Source organism: Rutidosis leptorrhynchoides, chromosome 9 (assembly GCF_046630445.1).
Source record: "Rutidosis leptorrhynchoides isolate AG116_Rl617_1_P2 chromosome 9, CSIRO_AGI_Rlap_v1, whole genome shotgun sequence".
In the NCBI taxonomy this organism is placed as follows: domain Eukaryota; kingdom Viridiplantae; phylum Streptophyta; class Magnoliopsida; order Asterales; family Asteraceae; genus Rutidosis; species Rutidosis leptorrhynchoides.
In genome coordinates this window covers 287,581,733-287,603,906 of record NC_092341.1, presented here as the reverse complement: position 1 = coordinate 287,603,906, position 22,174 = coordinate 287,581,733, and positions in this window count along the sequence as shown.

Genomic DNA, 22,174 nt, shown 5'->3' with positions numbered 1-22,174 from the left:
TATTGAATGATTACGACTTTGAGATTCGTTACCACCCGGGGAAGGCAAATGTGGTAGCCGATGCCTTGAGCAGGAAGGACAGAGAACCCATTCGAGTAAAATCTATGAATATAATGATTCATAATAACATTACTACTCAAATAAAGGAGGCGCAACAAGGAGTTTTAAAAGAGGGAAATTTAAAGGATGAAATACCCAAAGGATCGGAGAAGCATCTTAATATTCGGGAAGACGGAACCCGGTATAGGGCTGAAAGGATTTGGGTACCAAAATTTGGAGATATGAGAGAAATGGTACTTAGAGAAGCTCATAAAACCAGATACTCAATACATCCTGGAACGGGGAAGATGTACAAGGATCTCAAGAAACATTTTTGGTGGCCGGGTATGAAAGCCGATGTTGCTAAATACGTAGGAGAATGTTTGACGTGTTCTAAGGTCAAAGCTGAGCATCAGAAACCATCAGGTCTACTTCAACAACCCGAAATCCCAGAATGGAAATGGGAAAACATTACCATGGATTTCATCACTAAATTGCCAAGGACTGCAAGTGGTTTTGATACTATTTGGGTAATAGTTGATCGTCTCACCAAATCAGCACACTTCCTGCCAATAAGAGAAGATGACAAGATGGAGAAGTTAGCACGACTGTATTTGAAGGAAGTCATCTCCAGACATGGAATACCAATCTCTATTATCTCGGATAGGGATGGCAGATTTATTTCAAGATTCTGGCAGACATTACAGCAAGCATTAGGAACTCGTCTAGACATGAGTACTGCCTATCATCCACAAACTGATGGGCAGAGCGAAAGGACGATACAAACGCTTGAAGACATGCTACGAGCATGTGTTATTGATTTCGGAAATAGTTGGGATCGACATCTACCGTTAGCAGAATTTTCCTACAACAACAGCTACCATTCAAGCATTGAGATGGCGCCGTTTGAAGCACTTTATGGTAGAAAGTGCAGGTATCCGATTTGTTGGAGTGAAGTGGGGGATAGACAGATTACGGGTCCGGAGATTATACAAGAAACTACCGAGAAGATCATCCAAATTCAACAACGGTTGAAAACCGCCCAAAGTCGACAAAAGAGCTACGCTGACATTAAAAGAAAAGATATAGAATTTGAAATTGGAGAGATGGTCATGCTTAAAGTTGCACCTTGGAAAGGCGTTGTTCGATTTGGTAAACGAGGGAAATTAAATCCAAGGTATATTGGACCATTCAAGATTATTGATCGTGTCGGACCAGTAGCTTACCGACTTGAGTTACCTCAACAACTCGCGGCTGTACATAACACTTTCCACGTCTCGAATTTGAAGAAATGTTTTGCTAAAGAAGATCTCACTATTCCGTTAGATGAAATCCAAATCAACGAAAAACTTCAATTCATCGAAGAACCCGTCGAAATAATGGATCGTGAGGTTAAAAGACTTAAGCAAAACAAGATACCAATTGTTAAGGTTCGATGGAATGCTCGTAGAGGACCCGAGTTCACCTGGGAGCATGAAGATCAGATGAAGAAGAAATACCCGCATCTATTTCCAGAAGATTCGTCAACACCTTCAACAGCTTAAAATTTCGGGACGAAATTTATTTAACGGGTAGGTACTGTAGTGACCCGAACTTTTCCATGTTTATATATATTAATTGAGATTGATATTTACATGATTAAATGTTTCCAACATGTTAAGCAATCAAACTTGTTAAGACTTGATTAATTGAAATATGTTTCATATAGACAATTGACCACCCAAGTTGACCGGTGATTCACGAACGTTAAAACTTGTAAAAACTATATGATGACATATATATGGATATATATATAGTTAACATGATACTATGATAAGTAAACATATCATTAAGTATATTAACAATGAACTACATATGTAAAAACAAGACTACTAACTTAATGATTTTTAAACGAGACATATATGTAACGATTATCGTTGTAAAGACATTTAATGTATATATATCATATTAAGAGATATTCATACATGATAATATCATGATAATATAATAATTTAAAATCTCATTTGATATTATAAACATTGGGTTAACAACATTTAACAAGATCGTTAACCTAAAAGTTTCAAAACAACACTTACATGTAACGACTAACGATGACTTAACGACTCAGTTAAAATGTATATACATGTAGTGTTTTAATATGTATTTATACACTTTTGAAAGACTTCAATACACTTATCAAAATACTTCTACTTAACAAAAATGCTTACAATTACATCCTCGTTCAGTTTCATCAACAATTCTACTCGTATGCACCCGTATTCGTACTCGTACAATATACAGCTTTTAGATATATGTAATATTGGTATATACACTCCAATGATCAGCTCTTAGCAGCCCATGTGAGTCACCTAACACATGTGGGAACCATCATTTGGCAACTAGCATGAAATATCTCATAAAATTACAAAAATATGAGTAATCATTCATGACTTATTTACATGAAAACAAAATAACATATCCTTTATATCTAATCCATACACCAACGACCAAAAACACCTACAAACACTTTCATTCTTAAATTTTCTTCATCTAATTGATCTCTCTCAAGTTCTATCTTCAAGTTCTAAGTGTTCTTCATAAATTCCAAAAGTTCTAGTTTCATAAAATCAAGAATACTTTCAAGTTTGCTAGCTCACTTCCAATCTTGTAAGGTGATCATCCAACCTCAAGAAATCTTTGTTTCTTACAGTAGGTTATCATTCTAATACAAGGTAATAATCATATTCAAACTTTGGTTCAATTTCTATAACTATAACAATCTTATTTCAAGTGATGATCTTACTTGAACTTGTTTTCGTGTCATGATTCTGCTTCAAGAACTTCGAGCCATCCAAGGATCCATTGAAGCTAGATCTATTTTTCTCTTTTCCAGTAGGTTTATCCAAGGAACTTAAGGTAGTAATGATGTTCATAACATCATTCGATTCATACATATAAAGCTATCTTATTCGAAGGTTTAAACTTGTAATCACTAGAACATAGTTTAGTTAATTCTAAACTTGTTCGCAAACAAAAGTTAATCCTTCTAACTTGACTTTTAAAATCAACTAAACACATGTTATATATCTATATGATATGCTAACTTAATGATTTAAAACCTGGAAACACGAAAAACACCGTAAAACCGGATTTACGCCGTCGTAGTAACACCGCGGGCTGTTTTGGGTTAGTTAATTAAAAACTATGATAAACTTTGATTTAAAAGTTGTTATTCTGAGAAAATGATTTTTATTATGAACATGAAACTATATCCAAAAATTATGGTTAAACTCAAAGTGGAAGTATGTTTTCTAAAATGGTCATCTAGACGTCGTTCTTTCGACTGAAATGACTACCTTTACAAAAACGACTTGTAACTTATTTTTCCGACTATAAACCTATACTTTTTCTGTTTAGATTCATAAAATAGAGTTCAATATGAAACCTTAGCAATTTGATTCACTCAAAACGGATTTAAAATGAAGAAGTTATGGGTAAAACAAGATTGGATAATTTTTCTCATTTTAGCTACGTGAAAATTGGTAACAAATCTATTCCAACCATAACTTAATCAACTTGTATTGTATATTATGTAATCTTGAGATACCATAGACACGTATACAATATTTCGACCTATCATGTCGACACATCTATATATATTTCGGAACAACCATAGACACTCTATATGTGAATGTTGGAGTTAGCTATACAGGGTTGAGGTTGATTCCAAAATATATATAGTTTGAGTTGTGATCAATACTGAGATACGTATACACTGGGTCGTGGATTGATTCAAGATAATATTTATCAATTTATTTCTGTACATCTAACTGTGGACAACTAGTTGTAGGTTACTAACGAGGACAGCTGACTTAATAAACTTAAAACATCAAAATATATTAAAAGTGTTGTAAATATATTTTGAACATACTTTGATATATATGTATATATTGTTATAGGTTCGTGAATCAACCAGTGGCCAAGTCTTACTTCCCGACGAAGTAAAAAATCTGTGAAAGTGAGTTATAGTCCCACTTTTAAAATCTAATATTTTTGGGATGAGAATACATGCAGGTTTTATAAATGATTTACAAAATAGACACAAGTACGTGAAACTACATTCTATGGTTGAATTATCGAAATTGAATATGCCCCTTTTTATTAAGTCTAGTAATCTAAGAATTAGGGAACAGACACCCTAATTGACGCGAATCCTAAAGATAGATCTATTGGGCCTAACAAACCCCATCCAAAGTACCGGATGCTTTAGTACTTCGAAATTTATATCATATCCGAAGGGTGTCCCGGAATGATGGGGATATTCTTACATATGCATCTTGTTATTGTCGGTTACCAGGTGTTCACCATATGAATGATTTTTATCTCTATGTATGGGATGTGTATTGAAATATGAAATCTTGTGGTCTATTGTTACGATTTGATATATATAGGTTAAACCTATAACTCACCAACATTTTTGTTGACGTTTAAAGCATGTTTATTCTCAGGTGAATATTAAGAGCTTCCGCTGTTGCATACTAAAATAAGGACAAGATTTGGAGTCCATGTTTGTATGATATTGTGTAAAAACTGCATTCAAGAAACTGATTTCGATGTAACATATTTGTATTGTAAACCATTATGTAATGGTCGTGTGTAAACAGGATACTTTAGATTATCATTATTTGATAATCTACGTAAAGCTTTTTAAACCTTTATTTATGAAATAAAGGTTATGGTTTGTTTTAAAAATGAATGCAGTCTTTGAAAAACGTCTCATATAGAGGTCAAAAACCTCGCAACGAAATCAATTAATATGGAACGTTTTTAATCAATAAGAACGGGACATTTCAGTATCATCCTTTCGCTCTGCCCATCAGTTTGTGGATGATAGGTAGTACTCATGTCTAGATGAGTTCCTAATGCTTGCTGTAATGTCTGCCAAAATCTTGAAATAAATCTGCCATCCCTATCAGAGATAATAGAGATTGTATTCCATGTCTGGAGACGACTTCCTTCAAATACAGTCGTGCTAACTTTTCCATCTTGTCATCTTCTCTTATTGGCAGGAAGTGTGCTGATTTGGTGAGACGATCAACTATTACCCAAATAGTATCAAAACCATTTGCAGTCCATGGCAATTTAGTGATGAAATCCATGGTAATGTTTTCCCATTTCCATTCCGGGATTTCGGGTTGTTGAAGTAGACCTGATGGTTTCTGATGCTCAGCTTTGACCTTAGAACACGTCAAATATTCTCCTACATATTTAGCAACATCGGCTTTCATACCCGGCCACCAAAAATGTTTCTTGAGATCCTTGTACATCTTCCCCGTTCCAGGATGTATTGAGTATCTGGTTTTATGAGCTTCTCTAAGTACCATTTCTCTCATATCTCCAAATTTTGGTACCCAAAACCTTTCAGCCCTATACCGGGTTCCGTCTTCCCGAATATTAAGATGCTTCTCCGATCCTTTGGGTATTTCATCCTTTAAATTTCCCTCTTTTAAAACTCCTTGTTGCGCCTCCTTTATTTGAGTAGTAAGGTTATTATGAATCATTATATTCATAGATTTTACTCGAATGGGTTCTCTGTCCTTCCTGCTCAAGGCATCGACTACTACATTTGCCTTCCCCGGGTGGTAACGAATCTCAAAGTCGTAATCATTTAACAATTCAATCCACCTACGTTGCCTCATATTCAGTTGTTTCTGATTAAATATGTGTTGAAGACTTTTGTGGTCGGTATATATAATACTATTGACCCCATATAAGTAGTGCCTCCAAGTCTTTAATGCAAAAACAACCGCGCCTAATTCCAAATCATGCGTCGTATAATTTTGTTCGTGAATCTTCAATTGTCTAGACGCATAAGCAATCACCTTCGTTCGTTGCATTAATACACAACCGAGACCTTGCTTTGATGCGTCACAATAAATCACAAAATCTTCATTCCCTTCAGGCAATGACAATATAGGTGCCGTAGTTAGCTTTTTCTTCATTAACTGAAACGCTTTCTCTTGTTCATCATTCCATTCAAATTTCTTCCCTTTATGCGTTAATGCAGTCAAGGGTTTTGCTATTCTGGAAAAGTCTTGGATGAACCTTCTGTAGTAACCAGCTAGTCCTAAAAACTGGCGTATGTGTTTCGGAGTTTTCGGGATTTCCCACTTTTCAACAGTTTCTATCTTTGCCGGATCCACCTTAATACCTTCTTTGTTCACTATGTGACCGAGGAATTGAACTTCTTCCAACCAAAATGCACACTTTGAAAACTTAGCGTACAATTCTTCCTTCCTCAATACTTCTAACACCTTTCTCAAATGTTAACCATGTTCTTGGTCATTCTTTGAGTAAATAAGTATGTCATCAATGAAAACAATGACAAACTTGTCAAGGTATGGTCCACACACTCGGTTCATAAGGTCCATGAACACAGCTGGTGCACTAGTTAAACCAAACAGCATGACCATAAACTCGTAATGACCGTAACGTGTTCTGAAAGCAGTCTTTGGAATATCATCTTCTTTCACCCGCATTTGATGATACCCGGAACGTAAGTCAATCTTTGAATAAACAGACGAGCCTTGTAGTTAATCAAATAAGTCGTCGATTCTCGGTAGTGGGTAGCGGTTCTTGATGGTAAGTTTGTTCAACTCTCGGTAGTCGATACACAACCTGAATGTACCATCTTTCTTCTTGACAAACAAAACAGGAGCTCCCCACGGTGATGTGCTTGGTCGAATGAAACCACGCTCTAAAAGTTCTTGTAATTGGCTTTGCAGTTCTTTCATCTCGCTGGGTGCGAGTCTGTAAGGAGCACGAGCTATTGGTGCAGCTCCTGGTACAAGATCTATTTGAAATTCAACGGATCGATGTGGGGGTAATCTCGGTAATTCTTTCGAAAATACATCGGGAAATTCTTTTGCCGGAACTGCGCTTTGACTTCTGCCGGAAGGAAACGATAACAATGCTCATACATAATATCGACACCGCTGCCAGTGTCAACATGCATGCGCTTAACCTGGATTCCGCAATCAGGGATGCGACACTTGATGATAATGGACTCATTAATAGAATCAATTGACATTACAAGAGGGAAAGTGATTGGGAGAAGCTCCCAATCTTGGTGATCATTGTACTTTCTCCGCTGGCTGATTTTCTCTGCGTCAACCATGTTAATGGTTAAGTCGGCATTTTTCGCTTTGTCAACTTTCTGCCACGCGAAAGTCTTAGACTTCGAAGCCTCTTCTGCGGCCTTTCCCTTGTCCTTTTTAGGTGGTTTTAGATGATCCAATTTGCCCGCGCGAAGCGCCTCCAGAACCCGTTCCATCAAGGTTTTACACTGATTGGTGTCGTGACCATAATCGTCTTGAAATTCACAATACTTTGTTTTGTCCCGCTTACCAAATTCCGTAAGCGGAGTTGGGACCGCAAAGGTCGCGCACACCGGTTCGGTTGCCAAAATTTCTTTTGGCGTTTTGGACAAACTTTAAAGCAGCGCATAGTTCTGATTATTGATGTCGCGCTGATTATTGTTTCGATAATTGCCACTTGATTTCCCTTTATCATTCCTGATGGGACCACCGCTAGGATACCTTCCACGAGAGTTGTTACCACGATTTTGATCGCGCGAACGATCATCATCGTCCTTCCTCTCGTTGCGTGAGCTAGCCGTTGGAATGTCATTATCTTCACCACTCCGCATATAGTCGTGGCATTCATTAAGCGCCTCAGCATAAGTTGTTGGGACTGTATGGTGCAGACGCCTTACCAGTGTTGGATGACGTTCTGAGTTTATACCATGTATGAGTCCGGAAATCTGTTGCTCTGGTTTGAGATCTGGTATACGCAGGCACTCATTAGTATACCTTGTGAGAAATTCGCCCAAAGATTCCCTAGACTTCTGCACGATGTCATGGCATTCAATGTGAGTGCGCTTGCGTGGTCTCTGATTCTGATATTGCAGCAAAAACTTTGTCCGCAGATCCATAAACCCGGCAATACTACCCGCCGGCAACTTATTAAACCACTCACGAGAAATACCCTGTAGTGTCATAGGAAATATCTGACATGCAACCGGATCCACCCAGCCTAGAGTGTGCATTGCGCCTTCGAAACACTGTAAAAAATCATCTGGATCGGTCAGGCCATTGTAAGTACCCAACGTGCTAGGTATCTTTGGTGCTGATGGAAACGGGTATGCGGATATATGCGGAGGAAACTTGTCAAAGGTAGTCGGTAGCTCGAAGGGTGGTTTAACAGGATCCCCTTTCAAGTTTGCAAAGAAACGCTTCATCATGTCCTGAACAAAGTCAGGTTGTGAAAATAAGTGAACCATATCAGGAGGTGCGGCCTGCATGAATTGACTTGCAAGATTTGCCTGCCCTTGAACATTTTGCCAAGGTTGACCCTGCTTCTGCGGATATAACCAAGGCTGCTGCATTGGAAAAGAGGGATAACTTGAAGACGCAGAGTACACAGGTGGCTGTAAAGGAAGCGAAACCTGTGGCGCAGATATCTGCGAAACTTGAGGATACACACTTAAAAGCCCAACTGTATGCGCTGTGCTTTGCTGCTGCGCTGTTATCGGCGCCCAATGAGAGTTTGCATCTGGGATGACACCAAATCCCCAACTATTAAGTAACGCCTGCGCATCCGCAGGAGTTAAAAATTGTGAAACTGGGCGCGGTGGTTGCCAAGGTTGCAACGGTGTAAATGACGAATTCTACTGAATGCTCTGCGTATGCAGAGGTATTGAAACAGTGGTACTGTAAATAGGTACCTAGCCGCAGCAAACCACATGCGGCCCCGTTGTTCCACCGCTAGTGCCTGCAAAGATGACCCTTGGATCCACTGACGAAAAGTCCAGCCGCGTGGTTGTGACTGGTGAGTTTGCTCTTGGCGGTGTGACCCCGTCTGAATATATCGGCTTGTACCTCTGAAAGGGTTCGCCGGATATAGGTGGAGGGTATATCGTGTACCCCGCCTGAATAGCGGCCCCCGTAGTCATAACCGGTGTATGTTGACTACCAGACGGTGCGTTCTGAACATCTGTTTGGGTATGTTCCGATGATTCCTCGGAAGTCATGATACTGTTAAAGAAAAAATTCAAAAATTTTGTAAATAACGAGTCATACAATTCAAAACCTTAAAAGAATAAGCAATTAAACAGTCTTGAATTAATTCGACTCTCAATGAAAGCACCACTTGATCATGCATATTTTAACCGTGGGGTTTAATATGCCTGCTCAATACATAAGGAGGGGTTTAAGGATCTTAGAACGTGGCTCTCCGGTCCAGCTACCGTGAATAACCCTGGCCGACATGGTGATGTCGGCGGGGTGGCCAAGTGATTAAGTCCACCTCTGATAATGGTCGTCAATCAAGAGGCCCCAAATAAGGTCGTAGGTACTAGCTTACGAAAGACTAACCTGTTAACCTTGAAGAGATGCTGAAGGATGCTGTTTTGCGTAATGTATCTCGTGTGCGATAGTTACGTAATATGCCGTGTCTGGTAAATGATGATTAGGGTTGTATTTATAGGCAAACCCTAATTCTAGAACCGTCCCAGATCACGTTAATCTCATCCATAACTGACTCCCCCGAATCACGGATATAATTATGGAAAAGTTATTTACTTGACAGCTAAGCAACCGCCGTACCGGGAACAAAGGAATCAGATACAATCCGCATACCGCATAGCGCACACAAGCACACGCATACGCACACTATTAAGCGCCCGCATGCATATGAGGTGCGCATGCGGGTTGCGATATCATTAGGGAACATCATTGATGCTCTTTTCTTCAGTTTGTACTTTCTCGACGTGTGCTAGAACAGCATAGCAACCTTTTCTTATTAGTTTTTGTGCCTTCAAATTACTAATAAGATGTAGCTTCGTGTTGCCCTTTTCTACGTACACCATTAAGGGTTTTCCTTTTTCTTGTATAATGCGAATTGCATTTTTGTAACAAACGATCTCTGCTTTCACTTCTTTCAACCAGTCCATACCGATTATCACATCAAAACTCCCTAACTCTACTGGTATCAAATCAATCTTAAATGTTTCGCTAACCAGTTTAATTTCTCGATTCCGACATATATTATCTGCTGAAATTAATTTACCATTTGCTAATTCAAGTAAAAATTTACTATCCAAAGGCGTCAATGGACAACTTAATTTAGCACAAAAATCTCTACTCATATAGCTTCTATCCGCACCCGAATCAAATAAAACGTAAGCAGATTTATTGTCAATAAGAAACGTACTCGTAACAAGCTCCGGGTCTTCCTGTGCCTCTGCCACATTAATATTGAAAACTCTTCCGCGGCCTTGTCCATTCGTGTTCTCCTGGTTCGGGCAATTTCTAATAATGTGGCCCGTTTTTCCACATTTATAACAAACTACATTGGCATAACTTGCTCCGACACTACTTGCTCCACCATTACTCGTTCCGACACCATTTGTTCCTTTCGTTCTATTAACCCCCGGTCCGTAGACCTCACACTTCGCCGCGCTATGACCATTTCTTTTACATTTGTTGTAAAATTTGGTGCAGAACCCCGAGTGATACTTTTCACACCTTTGGCATAGCTGCTTCTGATTGTTGTTATTGTTGCGGTTATTATTGTTGTTGGGATGATTGTTGTAGTTACTGTTGTTGTTGTTGTTGTTGTTGTTGTTGTTGTTGTTGTTGTTGTTGTTGTTGTTGTTGTTGTTGTTGTTGTTGTTGTTGTTGTTGTTGTTGTTGTTGTTGTTGTTGTTGTTGGGCCGTTTGTTGTAGTTGCGATTAATGTTGCGATTGTTGGGATAATTGTTGCGATTATTGTTGTAACTGCTTTTAGGACGCGTTACGGTCATTATGAGTTTATGGTTATGCCGTTTGTTTTAACTAACGCACCAGCTGTGTTCATGGACCTCATGAACCGAGTGTGTGGGCCATACCTTGACAAGTTTGTCATTGTTTTCATCGATGACATACTTATTTACTCAAAGAATGACCAAGAGCACGAAGAACATTTGAGAAAAGTGCTAGAGTTGTTAATAAAGGAAAAACTGTACGCTAAGTTTTCAAAGTGTGCATTTTGATTGGAAGAAGTTCAATTCCTCGGTCACATAGTGAACAAAGAAGGTATTCAGGTGGATCCAGCAAAGATTGAAACCGTTGAAAAGTGGGAAACCCCGAAAACTCCGAAACACATACGCCAGTTTTTAGGACTAGCTGGTTACTACAGAAGGTTCATCCAAGACTTTTCCAGAATAGCAAAACCCTTAACTGCATTAACGCATAAAGGGAGGAAATTTGAATGGAAGGATGAACAAGAAAAAGTGTTTCAATTGTTGAAGAAAAAGTTAACTACGGCACCTATATTGTCATTACCGAAAGGGAATGATGATTTTGTGATATATTGTGACGCCTCAAAACAAGGTCTCGGTTGTGTATTAATGCAACGAACAAAAGTAATTGCTTATGCGTCTAGACAATTGAAGATTCACGAACAGAATTATACGACGCATGATTTGGAATTAGGCGCGGTTGTTTTTGTATTAAAAACTTGGAGGCACTACTTATATGGGGTCAAAAGTATTATATACACCAACCACAAAAGTCTTCAACACATATTTAATCAGAAACAACTGAACATGAGGCAGCGCAGGTGGATTGAATTGTTGAATGATTACGACTTTGAGATTCGTTACCACCCAGGGAAGGCAAATGTGGTAGCCGACGCCTTGAGCAGAAAGGACAGAGAACCCATTCGTGTAAAATCTATGAATATAATGATTCACACTAACCTTACTACTCAAATAAAGGAGGGGTAACAAAGAGTTTTAAAAGAGGGAAACTTAAAGGATGAAATACCAAAAGGATTGGAGAAACATCTTAATATTCGGGAAGACGGAACCCGGTATAGGGCTGAAAGAATTTGGGTACCAAAATTTAGAGATATGAGAGAAATGGTACTTAGAGAAGCTCATAAAACCAGATACTCAATACATCCTAGAACGGGGAAGATGTACAAGGATCTCAAGAAACATTTTTGGTGGCCAGGTATGAAAGCCGACGTTGCTAAATACGTAGGAGAATGTTTGACGTGTTCTAAGGTCAAAGCTGAGCATCAGAAACCATCAGGTCTACTTCAACAACCCGAAATCCCGGAATGGAAATGGAAAAACATTACCATGGATTTCATCACTAAATTGCCAAGGACTGCAAGTGGTTTTGATACTATTTGGGTAATAGTTGATCGTCTCACCAAATCAGCACACTTCCTGTCAATAAGAGAAGATGACAAGATGGAGAAGTTAGCATGACTGTATTTGAAGGAAGTTATCTCCAGACATGGAATACCAATCTCTATTATCTCTGATAGGTATGGCAGGTTTATTTCAAGATTCTGGCAGACATTACAGCAAGCATTAGGAACTCGTCTAGACATGAGTGTAGTGACCCGAACTTTTCCATGTTTATATATATTAAATGAAATTGTTATTTGCATGATTAAGTGTTTCCAACATGTTAAGCAATCAAACTTGTTAAGACTTGATTAATTGAAATAGGTTTCATATAGACAATTGACCACTCAAGTTGACCGGTGATTCACGAACGTTAAAACTTGTAAAAACTATATGATGACATATATATGGTTATATATATAGTTAACATAATATTATGATAAGTAAACATATCATTAAGTATATTAACAATGAACTACATATGTAAAAACAAGACTACTAACTTAATGATTTTGAAACGAGACATATATGTAACGATTATCGTTGTAACGACATTTAATGTATATATATCATATTAAGAGATATTCGTACATCATAATATCATGATAATATAATAATTTAAAATCTCTTTTGATATTATAAACATTGGGTTAACAACATTTAACAAGATCGTTAACCTAAAGGTTTCAAAACAACACTTACATGTAACGACTAACGATGACTTAACGACTCAGTTAAAATGTATATACATGTAGTGTTTTAATATGTATTCATACACTTTTGAAAGACTTCAAGATACTTATCAAAATAATTCTACTTAACAAAAATGCTTACAATTACATCCTCGTTCAGTTTCATCAACAATTCTACTCGTATGCACCCGTATTCTTACTCGTACAATACACAGCTTTTAGATGTATGTACTATTGATATATACACTTCAATGTGAAATGTCCCGTTCTTATTGACTAAAAACATTCCATATTAATTGATTTCGTTGCGAGGTTTTGACCTCTATATGAGACGTTTTTCAAAGACTGCATTCATTTTAAAACAAACCATAACCTTTATTTCATCAATAAAGGTTTAAAAAGCTTTACGTAGATTATCAAATAATGATAATCTAAAATATCCTGTTTACACACGACCATTACATAATGGTTTAAAATACAAATATGTTACAACAAAATAAGTTTCTTGAATGCAGTTTTTACACAATATCATACAAGCATGGACTCCAAATCTCGTCCTTATTTAAGTATGCGACAGCAGAAGCTCTTAATAATCACCTGAGAATAAACATGCTTAAAACGTCAACAAAAATGTTGGTGAGTTATAGGTTTAACCTATATATATCAAATCATAATAATAGACCACAAGATTTCATATTTCAATACACATCCCATACATAGAGATAAAAATCATTCATATGGTAAACACCTGGTAACCGACTTTAACAAGATGCATATATAAGAATATCCCCATCATTCCGGGATACCCTTCGGATATGATATAAATTTCGAAGTACTAAAGCATCCGGTACTTTGGATGGGGTTTGTTAGGCCCAATAGATCTGTCTTTATGATTCGCGTTAATTAGGGTGTCTGTTCCCTAATTCTTAGATTACCAGACTTAATAAAAAGGGGCATATTCGATTTCTATAATTCAACCATAGAATGTAGTTTCACGTACTTGTGTCAATTTTGTAAATCATTTATAAAACCTGCATGTATTCTCATCCCAAAAATATTAGATTTTAAAAGTGGGACTATAACTCACTTTCACAGATTTTTACTTCATCGGGAAGTAAGACTTGCCCACTGGTTGATTCACGAACCTATAACAATATATACATATATATCAAAGTATGTTCAAAATATATTTACAACACTTTTAATATATTTTGATGTTTTAAGTTTATTAAGTCAGCTGTCCTCGTTAGTAACCTACAACTAGTTGTCCACAGTTAGATGTACAGAAATAAATCGATAAATATTATCTTGAATCAATCCACGACCCAGTATATACGTATCTGAGTATTGATCACAACTCAAACTATATATATTTTGGAATCAACCTCAACCCTGTATAGCTAACTCCAACATTCACATATAGAGTGTCTATGGTTGTTCCGAAATATATATAGATGTGTCGACATGATAGGTCGAAACATTGTATACGTGTCTATGGTATCTCAAGATTACATAATGTACAATACAAGTTGATTAAGTTATGGTTGGAATAGATTTGTTACCAATTTTCACGTAGCTAAAATGAGAAAAATTATCCAATCTTGTTTTACCCATAACTTCTTCATTTTAAATCCGTTTTGAGTGAATCAAATTGCTATGGTTTCATATTGAACTCTATTTTATGAATCTAAACAGAAAAAGTATAGGTTTATAATCGTAAAAATAAGTTACAAGTCGTTTTTGTAAAGGTAGTCATTTCAGTCGAAAGAACGACGTCTAGATGACCATTTTAGAAAACATACTTCCACTTTGAGTTTAACCATAATTTTTGGATATAGTTTCATGTTCATAATAAAAATCATTTTCTCAAAATAACAACTTTTAAATCAAAGTTTATCATAGTTTTTAATTAACTAACCCAAAACAGCCCGCGGTGTTACTACGACGGCGTAAATCCGGTTTTACGGTATTTTTCGTGTTTCCAGGTTTTAAATCATTAAGTTAGCATATCATATAGATATAGAACATGTGTTTAGTTGATTTTAAAAGTCAAGTTAGAAGGATTAACTTTTGTTTGCGAACAAGTTTAGAATTAACTAAACTATGTTCTAGTGATTACAAGTTTAAACCTTCGAATAAGATAGCTTTATATGTATGAATCGAATGATGTTATGAACATCATTACTACCTTAAGTTCCTTGGATAAACCTACTAAAAAAGAGAAAAATGGATCTAGCTTCAATGGATCCTTGGATGGCTTGAAGTTCTTGAAGCAGAATCAGGACACGAAAACAAGTTCAAGTAAGATCATCACTTGAAATAAGATTGTTATAGTTATAGAAATTGAACCAAAGTTTGAATATGATTATTACCTTGTATTAGAATGATAACCTACTGTAAGAAACAAATATTTCTTGAGGTTGGATGATCACCTTACAAGATTGGAAGTGTGCTAGCAAACTTGAAAGTATTCTTGATTTTATGTAACTAGAACTTGTAGAATTTATGAAGAACACTTAGAACTTGAAGATAGAACTTGAGAGAGATAAATTAGATGAAGAAAATTGAAGAATGAAAGTTTTTGTAGGTGTTTTTGGTCGTTGGTGTATGGATTAGATATAAAGGATATGTAATTTTGTTTTCATGTAAATAAGTCATGAATGATTACTCATATTTTTGTAATTTTATGAGATATTTCATGCTAGTTGCCAAATGATGGTTCCCACATGTGTTAGGTAACTCACATGGGCTGCTAAGAGCTGATCATTGGAGTGTATATACCAATAGTACATACATCTAAAAGCTGTGTATTGTACGAGTACGAATACGGGTGCATACGAGTAGAATTGTTGATGAAACTGAACGAGGATGTAATTTTAAGCATTTTTGTTAAGTAGAAGTATTTTGATAAGTGTATTGAAGTCTTTCAAAAGTGTATAAATACATATTAAAACACTACATGTATATACATTTTAACTGAGTCGTTAAGTCATCGTTAGTCGTTACATGTAAGTGTTGTTTTAAAACCTTTAGGTTAACGATCTTGTTAAATGTTGTTAACCCAATGTTTATAATATCAAATGAGATTTTAAATTATTATATTATCATGATATTATCATTTATGAATATCTCTTAATATGATATATATACATTAAATGTCTTTACAACGATAATCGTTACATATATGTCTCGTTTAAAAATCATTAAGTTAGTAGTCTTGTTTTTACATATGTAGTTCATTGTTAATATACTTAATGATATGTTTACTTATCATAGTATCATGTTAACTATATATATATCCATATATATGTCATCATATAGTTTTTACAAGTTTTAACATTCGTGAATCACCGGTCAACTTGGGTGGTCAATTGTCTATATGAAACATATTTCAATTAATCAAGTCTTAACAAGTTTGATTGCTTAACATGTTGGAAACATTTAATCATGTAAATATCAATCTCAATTAATATATATAAACATGGAAAAGTTCGGGTCACTACAGTACCTACCCGTTAAATAAATTTCGTCCCGAAATTTTAAGCTGTTGAAGGTGTTGACGAATCTTCTGGAAATAGATGCGGGTATTTCTTCTTCATCTGATCTTCACGCTCCCAGGTGAACTCGGGTCCTCTATGATTCCATCGAACCTTAACAATTGGTATCTTGTTTTGCTTAAGTCTTTTAACCTCACGATCCATTATTTCGACGGGTTCTTCGATGAATTGGAGTTTTTCATTGATTTGGATTTCATCTAACGGAATAGTGAGATCTTCTTTAGCAAAACATTTCTTCAAATTCGAGACGTGGAAAGTGTTATGCACATCAGCGAGTTGTTGAGGTAACTCAAGTCGTTAAGCTACTGGTCCGACACGATCAATAATCTTGAATGGTCCAATAAACCTTGGATTTAATTTCCCTCGTTTACCAAATCGAACAACGCCTTTCTAAGGTGCAACTTTAAGCATGACCATCTCTCCAATTTCAAATTCTATATCTTTTCTTTTAATGTCAGCGTAGCTCTTTTGTCGACTTTGGGCGGTTTTCAACCATTGTTGAATTTGGATGATCTTCTCGGTAGTTTCTTGTATAATCTCCGGACCCGAAATCTGTCTATCCCCCACTTCACTCCAACAAATTAGAGACCTGCACTTTCTACCATAAAGTGCTTCAAACGGCGCCATCTCAATGCTTGAATGGTAGCTGTTGTTGTAGGAAAATTCTGCTAACGGTAGATGTCGATCCCAACTGTTTCTGAAATCAATAACACATGCTCGTAGCATGTCTTCAAGCGTTTGTATCATCCTTTCGCTCTGCCCATCAGTTTGTGGATGATAGGTAGTACTCATGTCTAGATGAGTTCCTAATGCTTGCTGTAATGTCTGCCAGAATCTTGAAATAAATCTGCCATCCCTATCAGAGATAATAGAGATTGGTATTCCATGTCTGGAGACGACTTCCTTCAAATACAGTCGTGCTAACTTTTCCATCTTGTCATCTTCTCTTATTGGCAGGAAGTGTGCTGATTTGGTGAGACGATCAACTATTACCCAAATAGTATCAAAACCATTTGCAGTCCATGGCAATTTAGTGATGAAATCCATGGTAATGTTTTCCCATTTCCATTCCGGGATTTCGGGTTGTTGAAGTAGACCTGATGGTTTCTGATGCTCAGCTTTGACCTTAGAACACGTCAAATATTCTCCTACGTATTTAGCAACATCGGCTTTCATACCCGGCCACCAAAAATGTTTCTTGAGATCCTTGTACATCTTCCCCGTTCCAGGATGTATTGAGTATCTGGTTTTATGAGCTTCTCTAAGTAACATTTCTCTCATATCTCCAAATTTTGGTACCCAAATCCTTTCAGCCCTATACCGGGTTCCGTCTTCCCGAATATTAAGATGCTTCTTCGATCCTTTGGGTATTTCATCCTTTAAATTTCCCTCTTTTAAAACTCCTTGTTGCGCCTCCTTTATTTGAGTAGTAAGGTTATTATGAATCATTATATTCATAGATTTTACTCGAATGGGTTCTCTGTCCTTCCTGCTCAAGGCATCGGCTACTACATTTGCCTTCCCCGGGTGGTAACGAATCTCAAAGTCGTAATCATTCAACAATTCAATCCACCTACGTTGCCTCATATTCAGTTGTTTCTGATTAAATATGTGTTGAAGACTTTTGTGGTCGGTATATATACTACTATTGACCCCATATAAGTAGTGCCTCCAAGTCTTTAATGCAAAAACAACCGCGCCTAATTCCAAATCATGCGTCGTATAATTTTGTTCATGAATCTTCAATTGTCTAGACGCATAAGCAATCACCTTCGTTCGGTGCATTAATACACAACCGGGACCTTGCTTTGATGCGTCACAATAAATCACAAAATCATCATTCCCTTCAGGCAATGACAATATAGGTGCCGTAGTTAGCTTTTTCTTCATTATCTGAAACGCTTTCTCTTGTTCATCATTCCATTCAAATTTCTTCCCTTTATGCGTTAATGCAGTCAAGGGTTTTGCTATTCTGGAAAAGTCTTGGATGAACCTTCTGTAGTAACCATCTAGTCCTAAAAACTGGCGTATGTGTTTCGGAGTTTTCGGGATTTCCCACTTTTCAACAGTTTCTATCTTTGCCGGATCCACCTTAATACCTTCTTTGTTCACTATGTGACCGAGGAATTGAACTTCTTCCAAACAAAATGCACACTTTGAAAACTTAGCGTACAATTCTTCCTTCCTCAATACTTCTAACACCTTTCTCAAATGTTCACCATGTTCTTGGTCATTCTTTGAGTAAATAAGTATGTCATCAATGAAAACAATGACAAACTTGTCAAGGTATGGTCAACACACTCGGTTCATAAGGTCCATGAACACAGCTGGTGCATTAGTTAAACCAAACAGCATGACCATAAACTCGTAATGACCGTAACGTGTTCTGAAAGCAGTCTTTGGAATATCATCTTCTTTCACCCGCATTTGATGATACCCGGAACGTAAGTCAATCTTTGAATAAACAGACGAGCCTTGTAGTTAATCAAATAAGTCGTCGATTCTCGGTAGTGGGTAGCGGTTCTTGATGGTAAGTTTGTTCAACTCTCGGTAGTCGATACACAACCTGAATGTACCATCTTTCTTCTTGACAAACAAAACAGGAGCTCCCCACGGTGATGTGCTTGGTCGAATGAAACCACGCTCTAAAAGTTCTTGTAATTGGCTTTGCAGTTCTTTCATCTCGCTGGGTGCGAGTCTGTAAGGAGCACGAGCTATTGGTGCAGCTCCTGGTACAAGATCTATTTGAAATTCAACGGATCGATGTGGGGGTAATCCCGGTAATTCTTTCGGAAATACATCGGGAAATTCTTTTGCCGGAACTGTGCTTTGACTTCTGCCGGAAGGAAACGATAACAATGCTCATACATAATATCGACACCGCTGCCAGTGTCAACATGCATGCGCTTAACCTGGATTCCGCAATCAGGGATGCGACACTTGATGATAATGGGCTCATTAATAGAATCAATTGACATTACAAGAGGGAAAGTGATTGGGAGAAGCTCCCAATCTTGGTGATCATTGTACTTTCTCCGCTGGCTGATTTTCTCTGCGTCAACCATGTTAATGGTTAAGTCGGCATTTTTCTCTTTGTCAACTTTCTGCCACGCGAAAGTCTTAGGCTTCGAAGCCTCTTCTGCGGCCTTTCCCTTGTCCTTTTTAGGTGGTTTTAGATGATCCAATTTGCCCGCGCGAAGCGCCTCCAGAACCCGTTCCATCAAGTTTTTACACTGATTGGTGTCGTGACCATAATCGTCATGAAATTCACAATACTTTGTTTTGTCCCGCTTACCAAATTCCGTAAGCAGAGTTGGGACCGCAAAGGTCGCGCACACCGGTTCGGTTGCCAAAATTTCTTTTGGCGTTTTGGACAAACTTTTAAGCAGCGCATAGTTCTGATTGTTGATGCCGCGCTGATTATTGTTTCGATAATTGCCACTTGATTTCCCTTTATAATTCCTGATGGGACCACCGCTAGGATACCTTCCACGAGAGTTGTTACCACGATTTTGATCGCACGAACGATCATCATCGTCCTTCCTCTCGTTGCGTGAGCTACCCGTTGGAATGTCATTATCTTCACCACTCCGCATATAGTCGTGGCATTCATTAAGCGCCTCAGCATAAGTTGTTGGGACTGTATGGCGCAGACGCCTTACCAGTGTTGGATAACGTTCTGAGTTTATACCATGTATGAGTCCGAAAATCTGTTGCTCTGGTTTGAGATCTGGTATACGCAGGCACTCATTAGTATACCTTGTGAGAAATTCGCCCAAAGATTCCTTAGACTTCTGCACGATGTCATGGCATTCAATGTGAGTGCGCTTGCGTGGTCTCTGATTCTGATATTGCAGCAAAAACTTTGTCCGCAGATCCATAAACCCGGCAATACTACCTGCCGGCAACTTATTAAACCACTCACGAGAAATACCCTGTAGTGTCATAGGAAATATCTGACACGCAACCGGATCCACCCAGCCTAGAGTGCGCATTGCGCCTTCGAAACGCTGTAAAAAATCATCTGGATCGGTCAGGCCATTGTAAGTACCCAACGTGCTAGGTATCTTTGGTGCTGATGGAAACGGGTATGCGGATATATGCGGAGGAAACTTGTCAAAGGTAGTCGGTAGCTCGAAGGGTGGTTTAACAGGATCCCCTTTCAAGTTTGCAAAGAAACGCTTCATCATGTCCTGAACAAAGTCAGGTTGTGAAAATAAGTGAACCATATCAGGAGGTGCGGCCTGCATGAATTGACTTGCAAGATTTGCCTGCCCTTGAACATTTTGCCAAGGTTGACCCTGCGTCTGCGGATATAACCAAGGCTGCTGCATTGGAAAAGAGGGATAACTTGAAGACGCAGAGTACACAGGTGGCTGTAAAGGAAGCGAAACCTGTGGCGCAGATATCTGCAAAACTTGAGGATACACACTTAAAAGCCCAACTGTATGCGCTGTGCTTTGCTGCTGCGCTGTTATCGGCGCCCAATGAGAGTTTGCATCTGGGATGACACCAAATCCCCAACTATTAAGTAACGCCTGCGCATCCGCAGGAGTTAAAAATTGTGAAACTGGGCGCGGTGGTTGCCAAGGTTGCAACGGTGTAAATGACGAATTCTACTGAATGCTCTGCGTATGCAGAGGTATTGAAACAGTGGTACTGTAAATAGGTACCTGGCCGCAGCAAACCACATGCGGCCCCGTTGTTCAACCGCTAGTGCCTGCAAAGATGACCCTTAGATCCACTGACGAAAAGTCCAGCCGCGTGGTTGTGACTGGTGAGTTTGCTCTTGGCGGTGTGACCCCGTCTAAATATATCGGCTTGTACCTCTGAAAGGGTTCGCCGGATATAGGTGGAGGGTATATCGTGTACCCCGCCTGAATAGCGGCCCCCGTAGTCATAACCGGTGTATGTTGACTACCAGACGGTGCGTTCTGAACATCTGTTTGGGTATGTTCTGATGATTCCTCGGAAGACGTGATACTGTTAAAGAAAAAATTCAAAAATTTTGTTAATAACGAGTCATACAATTCAAAACCTTAAAAGAATAAGCAATTAAACAGTCTTGAATTAATTCGACTCTCAATGAAAGCACCACTTGATCATGCATATTTTAACCGTGGGGTTTAATATGCCTGCTCAATACATAAGGAGGGGTTTAAGGATCTTAGAATGTGGCTCTCCGGTCCGGCTAACGTGAATAACCCTGGCCGACATGGTGATGTCAGTGGGGTGGCCAAGTGATTAAGTCCACCTCTGATAACGGTCGTCGATCAAGAGGCCCCAAATAAGGTCGTAGGTACTAGCTTACGAAAGACTAACATGTTAACCTTGAAGAGATGCTGAATGATGCTGTTTTGCGTAATGTATCTCGTGTGCGATAGTTACGTAATATGCCGTGTCTGGTAAATGATGATTAGGGTTGTATTTATAGGCAAACCCTAATTCTAGAACCGTCCCAGTTCACGTTAATCTCATCCATAACTGACTCCCCCGAATCACGGATATAATTATGGAAAAGTTATTTACTTGATAGCTAAGCAACCGCCGTACAGGGAACAAAGGAATCAGATATAATCCGCATACCGCATAGCGCACACAAGCACACGCATACGCACACTATTAAGTGCCCGCATGCATATGAGGTGCGCATGCGGGTTGCGGTA